Genomic DNA, 13322 nt, shown 5'->3' with positions numbered 1-13322 from the left:
TATTTGTGACACATTAACTATGGATATATTTATTAAGTATTCAATACACATCAATTGTATTGTTGTCATGTCAAAGTCAAAAGAAACAACAAAATTAAACACAAAACAAAACTTACTGTAGTTTTTTTTCCCCTAATGTTAATTTGCTTCTCTAATGAATATATATAAAAAGTAATGCAAAGTATAACACAGCCTAGTATAACAGATGACCTTTGTTTAATTGTCCAGAATAAGGTTGTCCCTTGAGTGCTTTTAGGATTTCTGTGATTACTAAAATAAATTACAGTGTATGTCCCAATCCAGACCTCAAATACTAAAGTTGAAAAGTGTCACACTGGTAAGAATGCATCAGAAGCGAGGGATTCTAGGTCACATGAGATAAAGGTGTTGGGTTTTGTTGTAGCAAACATGTAGTTGTACCGTAATTGCCCATTTACATTCACAGTATTTACCCTTGGGTAAAATGTACCTTAGATTACAGTTATACATGTGCCACAATTAGAGATAAGCTTTATGTTCGGTCGAACATGAGTTTGACTTAAACATTGGCTGTTCGAGCGTTCGTTGGAATACGAACATTATGGGGCAACATTGCAGTGTATTGCTGTCTGATGATTGGCCAAGCAGGCGATTCAGTTAGCTGCAGTATATTTAATATATATATATATCCACTGTATCCAGTTTAACTATATCTGATTGCAGTCCGTTCCCCATGTACTCTTTCTAATATACTTCAGGCAGGCAGGCGATTCAGTTAGCTGCAGTGTATTTAATTTATATATATATATATATATATATATATATATGTATTTAATATATATATTTAATATATATATATACATACACTGTATCCAGTTTAGCTAGATCTGACTGCAGTCTGTTCCTCGTGTACTCTTTCTAATATACTTCAAGCAGGCAGGCGATTCAGTTAACTCTAGTTCATATAATATATAAATGTATACAGTCAGTCCCGTGTGTATATATATATATATATATATATATATATATATATATATATATATATATATCCACTGTATCCAGTTTAGATAGATCTGACTGCAATCCATTCCTGGTGTACTCTTTCTAATATACTTCAGGCAGGCAGGTTATTCAGTTAGCTGCAGTGTATTTTATATATATATATATATATATATATATATATATATATATATATCCACTGCATTCCAGTTTAGTCAAGCCCATATCTGACTGCAGGCCATTCCTGGTGTACGTTTTAAAATATACTTTCAGGCAGGCGGGTGATTCAGTGATCTGCAGTACATAAAATATATATATACAGTCTCCTACATATATATCCACTGCATTCCAGTCTAGCCAAGCCTATATCTGACTGCAGGCCATTCCTGGTGTACTTTTTCTAGTAAACTTCAGGCAGTGTTTTGCTAATAACATTTTACAGTATGTCTGGAAGGCCACCAAGGAGAGGCAGATGCTCATGGGCCACTAAAAGAGGGCAAGTAGGCTCTGTGTCTACAGCCAACAGTGCTGGTCATGGACACAGTGCATCCTCAGCACATAGCCATGGGGCACACTTATCCTTTTTTTCGGCAGCTGGTTATGTTGATCCACAACATGCAGAAGATTTGGTAGAGTGGATAACTAAGCCATCCTCATCCTCCTCATCCTCTGTCACCCAGACTTAGAGTAGTTTGCTTGCCAATGCAGCTGCCAAATCAGCCTATTCCATCAGCTCAATGTCATCAGTCACTCCTTCCCCACCATCATGCATGAAGGAGTCCCTGAACTGTTCAACCACAGTGTCGGGTACATTCTACAGGGGGATGTGCAGGGTTTTGAAGGCTCTGATGATGGTACCCAGGTTGAGGAAGGCAGTAACATGTGCCCAGAGAGAGGAGGTCCCCAAAAAGGACAAGTAACTGGCAGCTATGTCCCCCCAGCTGCAGCATACTGCCAGCGTTTCTCCAGTGACATGGAGGATGGGGATTATGAGGTCACTGACTGTACATGGGTGCCTGATAGAAGAGGGGAGGAGGAGGAGAGACATCTCCAATGAGGCAGGATGCCCTCCAGGGGCCAGCTTAAGGGCAGCCACCCAACTGCATCACACCGCAGAGCTCTGCATGTGCAGGGCACTGCTGACTCCCCACATATTTTGAAAAGTTCCTTGGTGTGGGCCTTTTTTGATATGTGTGCAGCAGATTGCACCACTGCTGTTTGCAACATATGTCTGAAGCGTATCAAGCGTAGCCAAAACAGCAGCCACTTGGGCACCACATGCTTGACCAGGCATATGTTGACCTCTCATGCAGTCTGTTGGCAACAGTACTTAAAAGACCCACACCAAAGAACAAAGTGGGCCTCTCCTTGCTCCTCATTAGCTGGGATCTCCAACTCCCCTCCATACCTTCAGTTCTCTCAGAAACCTGTACTAAGAGGAATGAAGGTGTATAATTAGGTGTGCCAGGTTCTTGCAGGAAATCTACTATCGCTACATCCATGCTAAACCATCGAAAGAGATTCGGTCCCAGCTATCCACATGCTCAGTGGCTGAATGCTAGCTTGGCTAAATTACTAGCACTCCAACTGCTGCCTTTTCAGCTGGTAGACTCTGCCACCTTTTGTGAATTTGTGAATGCGCTTTACCTCAGTGGTAGGTTCCCAAACTCCATTTATTTTCACGGAAGGCCATTCCGACTTTCTACCAGCATGTGAAAAGCAATGTCTTAGCCTTATTGGACAGGGCGGTCAGTGGTAAGGTGCATATTACCACTGACTTATGGTCAAGCAGGCATGGACAGGGATGTTACTTTTCTTTCACGGCCCACTGGGTAACTGCTGGCAGCTGGGAAGGATGCAGGGCAGGGTGCAGTTCCTGGAGCTTGTTCTGCCACCACGCCTCCAAAATGCTAGTAGTGGTGATTCTACCACACCTCTCTCCTCCACCCCCTCCTCATCTTTTTCCTCTATTGCCTCTTCCTCTGCAGATTTATCTTCTGAATCAGCGGTGCTCTGTAGGCGTTCAAAGGGCTATGCAAGCACTCAGACAAAAAGATGACATGCAGTGCTTGAGTTGGTCTGCTTGGGGACAGAAGCCACACTGGGGCAGAGATTCTGGCAGCTCTGCAGGGGCAGACTCAGAGGTGGTTGACACCGTCCCAGCTTCAGCCAGGAATGGTGGTTTGCAAAAATGCCACCAATCTCCTCCCTGCCCTCTGACAGGGACACTTGACCCAAGTTACCTGTGTTGCTCAAGTCCTTAATTTAGTGGTGCAGCAGTTCTTGTGCAGGTACCCGGGCTTACAGGATCTCCTGAGGTAGGCCAAGAAAGTCTGTGGGCATTCATGCAGGTCATATAATGCCAGTGCTCGGCTGGCTGACATTCAAAAGGAATACAACCTGCCAAGAACCGCCTCATTTGTGACATGCCCACCAGGTGGAACTCAATGTTGGCAATGCTGAAGTGGCTCCACGTACATGTCATGAAAATCGCATAAAGAGACTGACCTCCAGGTCTTCTGGTTTACGATCGTCGCGGGTACGCACGATCGTAAGAACACGCATGCGTTCGTACGCAGGTGCGCGTGCACGGCCACGTGCGCGGTCGCGTGCGTGCGTCCGTGTTGGCGCCAAACGGCCTATTTAAACTAGCCTCTTGCTAATGGTCTCTGCTGTCTGCTCTACAGCGTTATACCTGTGAGACCTGATCCGTAGTATTCGTTCCTGTTTGACCCGGCCTGCCTGTGACCCATCTGCTATCTGCCTGCACCCGACCCCGGCTTGTTGTGACGATTCTCCTGCCTGTTCCCTTGTACTTCGCTTCCAGTCTGATATCTGACCCAGCTTGCTTTGACCATCCATCTGCTAAAGGTGAACCTGCTTATATTGAACTGTGACATCTGCTGCAAGTACCTGCTTATATTGAGCTGTTCATCTGCTGCAAGTACCTGTTTATATTGCGCTGTTCATCTGCTTCAAGTCACTTGTCTTATTGAACTGTTCACCTGCTGCAAGTGCCTGTGTATATTGCACTGTTCATCTGCTACAAGTTGCCTACATCCCTGCACTGCTTTTCATCAAGTTACCTGTTCCATTGAACCGTGTTATCTGCTATAAATTACCCGCTGATCCATTCGCTGTGATTACCTGCTCCACTGAACTTCACCTACCCATCCTACTCATATGTTGATCCTGCCAGGCACCTGTACCCCTCCTTACTCCTGTGTTCCCTGTTACATTGCCAGGAAACCGGTAGTGGGAGTTGTAAGGAAGGCCTCTTTCCGCAATCCGGGCTCGCCACTAGAAGGTATGTGACAATAGCAGACAGCCAATGTCTGAGCCCGAGCGGGGAGCCTCCGCCATGGAAGAACTTTGTCAACACCTGGCAGGACTTTCTGAGGCAGTTAAGGGCCTCCAGCAAGGCTACACCCGGCTGGAAGAACAGGTGATTGCTCTTTCCAACCCCTCCGGATCCTTGGGGGCCCCTCAACCATCAGTTTCTTCAGCTGAAGCAGGACCAGCACCTACAGTTGTGATGTTACCACCAGAACCTAAAGTTCCCACACCCGAGCGATTTTCTGGGAATCGCAGTGGCTTCAGGGCCTTCCGCAACTCCTACGAATTATATTTCGCCCTCCAACCACGGACCTTTTCTCTGGAGGCTACCAAGGTGGGTTTTGTGGTATCTTTACTCTCTGGAGACCCCCAGACCTGGGCCCACCGCCTGTTAGACCAGAAGGACGCAGCGTTGGCTAATCTTACTACTTTTTTTTGATGCAATGGCTCAAATATACGAAGATCCCCAACTTTCAGCGATTGCAGAAACCGCCTTGCGGACCCTCCAGCAGGGACGAAGGGCGGTGGAAGATTATGTGGCCGAGTTCAGGCGATGGGGCACGGATACGAACTGGAATGATGCTGCCCTTCATCATCAGTTCCGCATGGGACTCTCTGATTCTTTGAAAGATGAGCTTGCTAGAGTTGGTGTTCCACAGACCTTAAACGCACTAATTGACTTGGCGATACAGATCGATCGTCGTCTGAGAGAGAGGAGAGCCGAGAGGGCCACAGGTTTCTCTCGCCCAACCTGGATGCTTCCAAAGGCCCCAAGCCATTTACATCCAGCCCCTGCCGCCCGACCTGGGGCCACGTCTGACACACCTGAGCCTATGCAACTTGGGGTCTTGCGACCATCTCTTACCCCCGAAGAACGTCAACGTCGGCGGAATAACAATCTATGTCTCTATTGCGGGGAATCTGGACATTACGTCAGGAACTGTCCTATTAAGCTCCGTAAAGCCGCGTACACACGTAGCCGTCTGTCCGACGTACTTAGTCTGGCGGACGTCCGCCAAACTGTTTCGAACGGGCTACTTGCCCACACACGGCACTTTTTCAGCGGACTAATACGGCGTACTAAGGCCGCCGTACTAAGTCCACCGTACTTTCGAAATGAACGGACTCGCCCACACACGCGGAGGAAAGTCCGCTCATTTCGAGCGGGTCTCCAGGTAGGCGGGGCCCACGAAGGAGACGTCGCTGGCCCTGCCGCCTGGTATGGACTTAAAGGGGAACCCCCAACGCCGAAAAAAATCGGCGTGGGGGTCCCCCCAAGTCCACAACAGACCCTTGTCCGAGCACGCTACCCGGCGGGCCAGGAAAGGGGGGCGAGTGAGCGCCCCCCCCTCCTGAGCCGCACCAGGCCACGTGCCCTCAACATGGGGGGTGCCTTGGGGAAGGGGGGCCGCGTGGCCCCCCACCCCAAAGCACCTTGTCCCCATGTTGATGAGGACAAGGGCCTCTTCCCGACAACCCTGGCCGTTGGTTGTCGGGGTCTGCGGGCGGGGGGCTTATCGGAATCCGGGAGCCCCCTTTAATAAGGGGGGCCCCGGATACCGGCCCCCCACCCTATGTGAATGAGTATGGGGTACAATGTACCCCTACCCATTCAACTGTACTTTTTTTTTACAGGTGAATGGGTAGGGGTACATTGTACCCCATACTCATTCACATAGGGTGGGGGACCGGTATCCGGGGGCCCCCTTATTAAAGGGGCTCCCGGATTCCGATAAGCCCCCCGCCCGCAGACCCCGACAACCAACGGCCAGGGTTGTCGGGAAGAGGCCCTTGTCCTCATCAACATGGGGACAAGGTGCTTTGGGGTGGGGGGCCGCGCGGCCCCCCCTTCCCCAAGGCACCCCCCATGTTGAGGGCACGCGGCCTGGTACGGCTCAGGAGGGGGGGCGCCCGCTCGTCCCCCTTTCCTGGCCGGCCGGGTAGCATGCTCGGACAAGGGTCTGTTGTGGACTTGGGGGGGACCCCTTATTAAAGGGGGCTCCCGGATTCCAATAAGCCCCCCGCCCGCAGACCCCGACAACCAATGGCCAGGGTTGTCAGGAAAAGGCCCTTGTCCTCATCAACATGGGGACAAGGTGCTTTGGGGTGGGGGGGCCACGCGGCCCCCCTTCCCCAAGACACCCCCCATGTTGAGGGCACGTGGCCTGGTACGGCTCAGGAGGGGGGGGGGGGCGCTCGCTCGCCCCCCTTTCCTGGCCGGCCGGGTAGCGTGCTCGGACAAGAGTCTGTTGTGGACTTGGGGGGGACCCCCACGCCGATTTTTTTCGGCGTTGGGGTTCCCCTTTAAGTCCATACCAGGCGGCGGGGCCAGCGACGTCTCCTTCGCAGGCCCCGCCTACCTGGAGACCCGCTCGAAATGAGCGGACTTTTCTCCGGGCGGGAAAAGTCCGCTCATTTCAAAAGTACGGCGGACTTGCATACACACGGCCGGATTGTCCGCCGAAATGCGAGTATGGCGTGCAAATTTTTGTGCAAACCGAAATTCTAAGTCCGCCATACTGTTGGGTCAAAAAAGTATGCCAGAGGCTACGCACGGGGGGATTGTTTGGCGGACTTGAGTTTGCCAGACTTTTCCACCGGATTGTTTGATTGTGTGTACGCAGCATAGGTGTCCATCTATGCCTCCTGATCTCCCAGACTCTTTAATAAAGTTTTCATCTCACCTTATCATTTCTGTCTCCTTCCAGTTCCCAGGAAAGACTTTACAGATGCCCGCCATTATTGATTCCAGGGCCTGCAGCTGTTTTATGGATTCATCCTTTGCTGCCCAACATCAGATTCCTCTCCTACCTAAGACCAGTGGACTCTCTATCCATTTGGCCGATGGCTCTGCTATTAAATCTGGTCCTGTAACTCAAGAAACTGCACCTCTATCTACTGTTATCTCTGGTTCGCATCGAGAACTTCTCCGGATGGACATTATCACCTCCCCACTTTTTCCTGTAATACTTGGGATGCCCTGGCTACAGGCCCACAATCCAACCATAAATTGGGCTACAGGAGAAATTACTTTTTCTTCACCTTATTGCCAGAAGTTCTGTGGTTCCTCTGGTTTCCTGAGACCAGCAACCTTATTATTCTATTGACTCAGAGATCGATTTACGTCAGGCCATTCCCGAAGTCTACCATGAATTCCTGGACGTGTTCAGTAAACAAAAGGCAGAGGTGCTCCCGCCCCACCGAGCTTATGACTGCCCCATTGAGTTACTTCCTGGAGCCAAAATTCTGTTTGGAAGGGTTTTCACCTTAACAGAGGTAGAGCAGGAGAAACTCAAAGAATACCTCGAAGAAAATTTAAAGAAGGGGTTCATTCGCCCGTCTACATCCCCAGCAGGTGCGGGTATTTTTTTTGTTGAGAAGAAGGACCACACTCTCCGACCCTGCGTGGACTACCGTGAATTAAACAACATCACTATAAAGAACCGGTACCCTCTCCCTCTATTTCCAGAGTTATTCCAAAGACTGGGAACTGCTACGGTTTTCACTAAACTCGATCTCTGCGGGCTTACAACTTGATCCGTATCAAGGCCGGAGATTAGTGGAAGACCGCTTTCCGTACACTTTGAGTATTTGGTGATGCCCTTCGGTTTGTGTAATGCCCCCGCCACCTTCCAATACTTTATCAATGATGTGCTCTGGGACTTTCTGGACTTATTCGCTGTTGTTTACTTAGATGATATTTTAATTTTTTCTTCCTCCCTTGAAGCCCATCGCAAGCACGTCAAAAGTGTGTTGGGTCGGCTCCGCCAACACGGACTATATGCAAAAGTGGACAAGTGTTTGTTCGAACAGGAAAGTATACCATTCTTGGGGCTGATCATTTCTAGTAAGGGTATTAAAATGGACCCCCAGAAGATCGCTGCGATTTTGGACTGGCCAACTCCTGTAGACAGGAAAGGAATCCAAAGTTTTATTGGATTTGCCAACTTCTATCGCAAATTTATTAAGGGGTTCTCGGCTATTGTCGCACCCATCACACAACTAACTAGACAAGGAGCCCGTTTTCATTGGACCTCTGAAGCTCAAGAAGCATTCGAGACTCTCAAGGAACTTTTCACCTCCGCTCCTATTTTAAGACATCCAGATTCCTCCCTGCCATTTGTTTTAGAAGTGGATGCATCCAAAATCGCCGTAGGAGCTATATTATCCCAAAGACAAGGAACTAAGGCCCTGCTCCATCCTGTGGCTTTCTTTTCGCGTAAACTATCAGCAGCCGAGAAAAATTACGATGTTGGAGACCGGGAGCTGTTGGCAATTAAATCTGCATTAGAAGAATGGCGCTATTTGTTGGAAGGAGCTTCTCGTCCAATTTTAATATTTACCGATCACAAAAACCTGGAGTACTTAAGATCTGCAAAAAGACTAAAACCAAGACAAGCCAGGTGGGCACTCTTCTTCTCCCGGTTCTCTTTTCATGTGACGTATCGCCCAGGGTCTAAGAATATAAAACCAGATGCCTTGTCACGGATGTTCCACAAGTCCCAGGAAATTTCTCCTCCAGATACCATTCTCGCTCCTGGGAATTTCCTTCTGCTTCGGGAAGATCTTCTCTCCCGGCTTAGACAAGCCTCCATGGGACAAAGACCTTTTTCAGAACCAGAACTACAAACCAGAGGTGGGTTACTGTGGTATAAAGACAAGATCTACATCCCCGAAACTCTGCGGGTATCTATCCTAGAGCTGTGTCACGACCACGCACTCGCCGGACATTTTGGTATCACTAGAACCATTGATTTGGTACAGCGTACTTTTTGGTGGCCTCAGTTACGGGAGGATTGCAAAAAATACGTGAACACCTGCACTACGTGCATTAGAAGTAAGAACTGTAAAACTAAGGCCTGGGGCCTCCTTAAACCATTGTCTGTTCCGGACAGGCCATGGAAAATGCTGTCTCTAGACTTCATTGTTGAATTGCCTCCGGCAGACGATCATACCACTATCTTTGTGGTGGTTGATCGTCTGTCAAAGATGGCACAATTTATTCTCATGAAGGCTACCCCCTCAGCCTCTGAAACTGCACAAGTGTTCATCAAGGAAATCATTAGGCTCCATGGGGTACCAGCCAATATAGTTTCGGATCGAGGGGTACAGTTCACCTCTCGATTCTGGAAGTCCCTCTGCAAGGCCTTGAATATTGAACTGTCTTTTTCATCCACCTATCATCCTCAGTCCAATGGGCAGACTGAGAGGACGAACCAAACTCTCGAACAATATTTACGCTGTTTTTCCTCTTTTGCACAAGATGATTGGATCTCCCTGCTTCCGGTAGCTGAGTTCGCGTATAATAATTCTCTCCATTCCGCCACCAAACAGACACCCTTTTTTGCCAATTATGGATTCCACCCTTCATTTCTACCCAACTCCCTAACTGAATGCTCAGTACCAGCAGTCCAGGAAAAGATGAACTTTTTCTCAACCAACAACAAACTTTTGCAAGAAACAATGACTAGAACTCAAGAGCACAACAAGGCAACCTTTGACAAGAAGAGACGAGGGGGGGTTAGTACTGGTACCTGGTGATTTGGTGTGGCTATCCACGGTAAACTTGAAAATGGCGTGCCCTTCAAGGAAACTAGGTCCCAAGTTTTTAGGACCTTTCTCAGTCAAAAGGAAGATTAACGAAGTTGCTTTCGAACTAGAACTTCCAGACTCACTAAAGGTCCATCCGGTATTCCATGTGTCCTTATTGAAACCTTTCACTCCCAATCCATTTCCTAACCGAAATACCACTCCTCCTGATCCGATCATGGTTGATGGTGAACAAGAATTTGAAATAGAAGCCATCCTAAATTTCAGAAGAAGAGGAAACCAGAACCAGTTCTTAATCAAATGGAAAGGATATTGGCCCGAAGAGAACTCCTGTGAGCCCGAGGACAACATTCATGCAAAAAACTTGATTCAATCCTTTAAAAGGGCCCATCCGGAAAAATTTGCCCGAAAGGGCATCCGGAGGCTGCCCCTTGGGAGGGGGCAATGTCATGAAAATCGCATGAAGAGACTGACCTCCAGGTCTTCTGGTTTACGATCGTCGCGGGTACGCACGATCGTAAGAACGCGCATGCGTTCGTACGCAGGTGCGCGTGCGCGGGCACGTGCGCGGTCGCGTGCGTGCGTCCGTGTTGGCGCCAAACGGCCTATTTAAACTAGCCTCTTGCTAATGGTCTCTGCTGTCTGCTCTACAGCGTTATACCTGTGAGACCTGATCCGTAGTATTCGTTCCTGTTTGACCCGGCCTGCCTGTGACCCATCTGCTATCTGCCTGCACCCGACCCCGGCTTGTTGTGACGATTCTCCTGCCTGTTCCCTTGTACTTCGCTTCCAGTCTGATATCTGACCTGGCTTGCTTTGACCATCCGTCTGCTAAAGGTGAACCTGCTTATATTGAACTGTGTCATCTGCTGCAAGTAACCTGCTTGTATTGAACTGTTCACCTGCTGCAAGTACCTGTTTATATTGCGCTGTTCATCTGCTTCAAGTCACTTGTCTTATTGAACTGTTCACCTGCTGCAAGTGCCTGCTCATATTGAACTGTTCATCTGCTGCAAGTACCTGTGTATATTGCACTGTTCATCTGCTACAAGTTGCCTACTTCCCTGCACTGCTTTTCATCAAGTTACCTGTTCCATTGAACCGTGTTATCTGCTATAAATTACCTGCTGATCCATTCGCTGTGATTACCTGCTCCACTGAACTTCACCTACCCATCCTACTCATCTGTTGATCCTGCCAGGCACCTGTACCCCTCCTTACTACTGTGTTCCCTGTTACATTGCCAGGAAACCGGTAGTGGGAGTTGTACGGGAGGACTCTTTCCGCAATCCGGGCTCGCTACTAGAAGGTACGTGACAGTGCAGCAGAGGGCCATCAATGAGTACCTGTGTGAGTATAGCACCAAGACAGGGTCAGGGGAGCTTGACTTTTTTTCGACACACCAGTGCCTACTGATAAAGGATGCATGCATTGTCCTGTAACCATTTGAGGAGGCCACAAGGATGGTGAGTAGTGACAGTGCATGCATCAATGATGCTGTCCCTCTTGTCTTCCTGTTGGAGCACACGTTTCATGGAATAATTGACAGGGCACTTGAGGCAGAACAGAGGGAGGAAGAGGAAGACTTCCTTACCTCTCAAGGCCCCCTTTAGCCAGATAGTTTTCCTGTGGGCCAGCTAATCACACAGGAAGAGGAGGAGGAGGATGAGGCTTATGTCAGCATGGAGGGCGATCCAAGCACTCAGCATCAGCAGCAGTCTTCAAGTGATCGTTTTCATTTCTTTGAAACCCATGGACTTGTACCTGGCTGGGAGGAGGTGGCTGTGGATCATGTCATCCTTAGTAACCCAGAGGACTCCGGATCGAATTCCCCAGAAAACTTTCGCTACCTGGCCTCCCTGATCCAGTAAAGCCTGCAAAAGGACCCTCAGATTCGTGGTATCAAGGAGAGGGATCATTACTGGCTGGCAACCCTTCTTGATCCAGGTTACAAGGGTAAGGTTGCAGAACTTATCCAGCCTTCGCAGAGGGAGCAGAGGATGAAACATTTTCAGGAGGCCTTGCAGGAAAGTTTTTACAATTTACTGGTCCTCAAGGACAACATGTTGCTGAGGCTTCGGTCAGTCACAGAAGGAGCGGTGGAGAAGGTGGCCATCTGACTGATGTGTTCAGACAATTCTTTAGTCTGCAGCCCGCAAGGTCTGATTGTTTCCAGCAACCATCACCAGCACCTGATTTACAGGTGCAGGATTATTAGGGTCAAGATCAGACTTGGAGAGAGACCTTTCCAACTGAAAATCCATTGGGTTGCTGGGTCTTGAGGATAGATCACTGGCCAGAGCTTGTACAATATGCAATTGAGCTACTGGTCTGTCCTGCATCCAGCGTTCTTTCTGAACGCACGTTCAGTGCTGCTGTGGGCCTTGTAATCAATCACAGAGTTCGCCTGTCCACAGACTCAGTTGATTGGCTCACCTTCATAAAAATGAATCAATCTTGGATCACCAGCTACCAAGCACCTGATGCTGAAGTAACCAGTAAATTTTTCTATGAATGTGAGATGCCTTGAAGACTGCCTATGCTGAGTGACTATCCTGTTATTATTATTATACAGAATTTATATAGCGCCAACAGTTTGCACAGAGCTTTACAACATGAGGGCAGACAGTACACTTACAATACAAATCAATACAGGAGGGACTAGAGGTCCTTGCTCGTTAGAGCTTATAATCTAGAAGAGAGGGTTAAGTTGAAACAAAAGGTAATAACTGTGGGGAATGAGCTGATGGAGAAAATGAAAATACAGTTGTTAGGTGTGGGTAGGGTAGGCTTCTCTAAACAGAAGGTTTTTCAGAGATTGTCAAAAAGCTAATAAAGTAGGAGATAGGTGGACAGATTGGGGTAGGGCATTCCATAGGATTGGAGAGTCTTTGGAAAAGTCCTGGAGGCGAGCATGGGAGGAGGTGATGAGGGAGCTAGAGAGCAGGAGGTCTTGAGAGGAACGAAGAGAACAAGTGGGTTGATATTTAGAGACTAAGCTAGTGATGTAGCTGGGGGCAACATTGTGGATGGCCTTGTATGTAGTTGTTAGTATTTTGAATTTAATTATTTGGCCGAGCGGAAGCCAATGGACAGAGAGGAGTAGCAGACACAGAGCGATTGGTAAAGTGGATGAGTCTGGTAGCAGCATTCATGATGGACTGAAGAGGTGATAGACTATGTAGAGGTAAGCCAATGAGAAGGGAGTTGCAGTAGTCGAGGAGAGAGGTGACCAGCGAGTGAATTAAGAGCTTTGTTGTGTCATTGGTTAGAAAGGGGCATATTTTGGAGATGTTGTGGAGGTTGAGGCAGCAGGATTTGGACAGTGATTTGATGTGTTGCTTGAAGGAGATTTCAGAGTCCAGGACTCACCTGTTCAGCGAACAGTAAACAATTTGGGGTGTTTGCGGCTAATTCAAAAAAGCCGCGGAACACCCTGTACAAGTCTATGGGTTAAA

Source organism: Lithobates pipiens, unplaced genomic scaffold (assembly GCF_037356315.1).
Source record: "Lithobates pipiens isolate NorthernLeopardFrog02 unplaced genomic scaffold, aLitPip1_a1.2 Scaffold_16, whole genome shotgun sequence".
Taxonomy (NCBI): Eukaryota; Metazoa; Chordata; class Amphibia; order Anura; family Ranidae; genus Lithobates; species Lithobates pipiens.
Note: the sequence above shows the minus strand (reverse complement) of the source record.